The sequence below is a fragment of the Bos grunniens genome, chromosome 22, assembly GCF_055505025.1.
Source record: "Bos grunniens cultivar Pamir isolate PY7600 chromosome 22, Bosgru_T2T1.0, whole genome shotgun sequence".
NCBI classification, from domain to species: Eukaryota; Metazoa; Chordata; class Mammalia; order Artiodactyla; family Bovidae; genus Bos; species Bos grunniens.
The window spans coordinates 17,126,740-17,130,240 of record NC_141186.1 but is presented as its reverse complement, the minus strand read 5'-3'; the positions used below and the strand labels follow the sequence as shown (position 1 = coordinate 17,130,240).

At 40.6% G+C, this 3,501-nt stretch overlaps 1 long non-coding RNA gene across 2 annotated transcripts; it reads left to right on the top strand.

The window, feature by feature from the left end:
- The first annotated feature begins 54 nt into the window (after positions 1–54).
- LOC147348157 (uncharacterized) lies at positions 55–1,637 on the top strand. 2 transcript variants are annotated; one of them, XR_015151076.1, is made up of 2 exons: positions 55–185; positions 1,380–1,637. It is a non-coding gene; the product is annotated as an uncharacterized LOC147348157 (long non-coding RNA). The 2 variants fall into 2 exon arrangements; XR_015151075.1 differs by having other exon boundaries at positions 138–455.
- The last annotated feature ends 1,864 nt before the right edge of the window (positions 1,638–3,501 follow it).

Sequence of the window (3,501 nt, the reverse complement as noted above, 5' to 3'; positions counted from 1 at the left end):
ACGCGCTTGTGTCCGGAAGGACTGCCCCGGGATCTCCCACAGCACGCTGATTGGTCAGATTGACCGTCAATCTGAATAGCGAGGCTCCGAGTGGTGAGAAAGCGGAGCTTTGCTTTTGCCCCGGAAGGAAATGCAGAAGTTCACGATCTGTGATTTTGAGGAAACCGAAGCACAGAGCCGAGGAGGTATTTACTGCAGGTCAGAGGACCGGTGTTAGGACAAAGTCAGGTTTTCTGCTCCTCACTGCAATTCTTTGGAGTCTTTTGACTTAAAAAAAAAACAAAAACAAAAAACCGCCCCTGTGCACAATTTTATAAGGCAAATTGGAAAAAACAAAATCCACACTCATTTGTCCCGTGAACCTGCTTCAAAGAATACAGCCTGGTGCATAATCCAAAAGGGAAAAAAAAAAGGCCAAAGGCAGAAACAGGTTCTCTACAGCATTATTTATAAAGGTAAAAATAAATCTCAAAACTGTAAACAAATTGTCCTGTGATTAGATGCATAAGGACATAAATTCACCCATTCAACATGTTTTGAATGCTAACTCTATGCTATGCCTTGGCATCTGTGAATGGAAACAGATTAACAAAGAGGCAACTAAGATCCCTCATGCCAGGGCACGCAGCCAAAACAAAAACAAAAAAAACTAAGCCAAAATATAAACGACTATGATTCATAAAACAAAAAAAAATTAAATAATAAAAATAAGTAGAAGTAAAAGATTTTAAAAGACTGATTTTAGTTACATGACCTTTTGGGAAAGTCAGTGGTTGACAATGACAAGGGCTGGAGTGGGTGAGGGAATGAGAATCTACTAAAAATGGGCATAAGGGAACTTTTTGGTATACAATGATTACATATCTGTATGAATCTGCCAAAAACTTACTGAACTATATACCTTAAAAGGGTAGATTTTATTGTATGTAAATTATGCCTCAAGAAACTTAATTTTTTAAATTCAAAGATTTAAGTAGTCAATTTTTAAAAATAATTTTTAGGTTGATGTGTTGTATTTTCATTTTCATTCAGTTCAAGAAGTTTTCTTTTTTTTTCCTTTGGCACTACGGAATGAAGGATCTTAGTTCCCTGAGCAGGGATCAAACACACCCCATTGCAGTGGAAGTGTGGAGTCTTTTAACCACTGGACTGCTGGGGAAGTTCCTAAATAGTCAATTTTTAAATAAATCTGCACAAATTCAGACAGACAAGAAATTTAGCAAGGATGCAAGTTTGGGATCACGGATATCTTGTTTGGGGCTCAGACATGAGTGTGCTGTGTCAAAAGGCCCTACGGTATTTTATTTTAGTGTCAAAAGGCCCTATGGTATTTTAGAACCTCTCTTCTGAAAGATCTCCTGTGCATTCATAATTTTCAGCCTGAATAAAGACGGAGGGACAGGACACAACTACTTTGCCAACAGCAGACCTCTCCTCCACTGGCCCAGCTTGGCCCCAGGAAGGGCACTTCCCCCACTTGGACTGGCCCCTGGCCCTGCTTGAGGCTTGAGCTCCCTTGCTCTTTGGAATTTTCCCTCCACACGCCCCAGCCTCATCAAAGTCTGCCCTCTACTGTTCACTGCCTAAAACTGATGTGACTCTGTTAATCTCCAAGCTTCCAGAAGGAAAGAAAGAAACCTAATTTTCTCTAGGCTGAGAGGGCTCAGTGCAAAGAAACAGTGATCAGCCATTTAAGACTCATATGTGAAACTCAGATTGTCAGGAGGAAGGTAAGTTGGGACAAATTCCAAACTTTAGCCATCCCCAGCCCAACTCAGTTTATGATTAACTTCACAAGAAGAGCAGGGAGGCCACAGCCTCAGCAAGAGTTCAAAGGGAATGGTTTCTGTGCTGATGTAAACATCATGCCTCATGCCAAAGGCCCACCCCATGAACCCAGGACAGCACTGAGCCAGCCTCCTACCATAAATGCAAGAGCAGGAAAGCCCAGAATAGAAATGTTCTTTGCTAGCTCTGGCAGCTTCTCCTACACATGGCTGCAAGGTATGGGTTGGCTTCAGGGAATGGGTCAGCTGCCAGAAATAACCCTTTACACTTTAACTTTGGTAACATAGGCCTTTGTCTTAGTATTTAATACTAAGTACTGTGTCTGAGAAACACAGACTAAAGCACATTCACCTACAAACCTAGTCTTTCATGCTTGTCTTGTTTGAGTTTCCCAATACTGAAAAACGCCAGCTTACACTTGAGAAATTAATACTTTGTGGCTGCCCAAGAGTGCATTTTGAAATCCTAAGATTGAGCGTTCTGAACATGAAAGAAAAACTGTCTAGCAAGGTAGGGAAGGCTTCGATGGAGAGTTGCATTGCAGCTTGACTAGTCCTGTCCCACTTACACACTTAAAAGATTGTAATAAAATGTAACATTGAGAAATTAGAAGAGTACCTTCATCCCACCCTCCCAATCAAAGCCCTTCTTTTTAAATTTTTTTTTTTTTAACTTGAAGTATAGTTGATTTCCAGGTGGCTCAGTGGTAAAGAATCAGGTTGCCAATGCAGGAGACAAGAGTTTTATCCCTGAGTGGGAAAGATCTCCTGGAGCAGGAAATGGCCACCCACTCCAGTATTCACACCTGGAAAATTCCATGGACAGAGGAGCCTGGGGGCCCTCTAGGGCCCACAGGATCACAAAGATTTGGACACGATTGAGCACAAGCACATAGTTGATTTACAGTGTTTGTTAGATTCTGCTGTATAGCAAAATTATTCAATTATATATATTTTGAAGAATACATATCTAATATATATATATATATATATATATATATCGGATTCTTTTCCATTGTATATTATTACAAGATATTGAATATAGTTCCCTGTGCAGTAGGACCTTGTCATTTATCTATTTTATATATCTGTATATAAGTATCTGTTAATCCCAAACTTTCCATTTATCCCTTCCCGCCTTTACCTTAACCGTAAATGGGTTTTCTTTTTTAAAATGTCATTTATTTCTTTTTGGCTACACTGGGTCTTTGTTGCTGTGTGCCGTCTTTCTCTAGTTGCAGTGCAAGGTGTTCTGACTGCGGTGGCTTCTCTTGTTGCAGGGCACAGGCTGGAGGGTGCCCTGGCTCAGTAGTTTCAGCTCTTGGTCTCTAGAGGGCTGGCTCAGTAGTTGTGGCACAGGGGCTTAGTTGCCCCTAGCCTGTGGAATCTTCCTGAACCAGATTCCAGGCCTTGTCCCCTGCATTGGCAGGCGGATCCTTAACCCCTGGATCACCAGGCAAGTCCATAAGTGTGTTTTCCATGCCTGTAGATCTGTTTCTGTTTTGTAAATAAGTTCATTTATATTATGTTTTTAGATTTCACATATAAGTGATATCATAATATTTGTTTTTCTCTGTCTGATTTACTTCACTTAGTATGGTAATCTCTAGGTCCATCCATGTGGCTACAAATGGCATTATTTCATTCTTTTGTATGGCCGAGTAGTATTCCATTTTATGTATATACCACATCTTTATCCATTCATCTACTGATG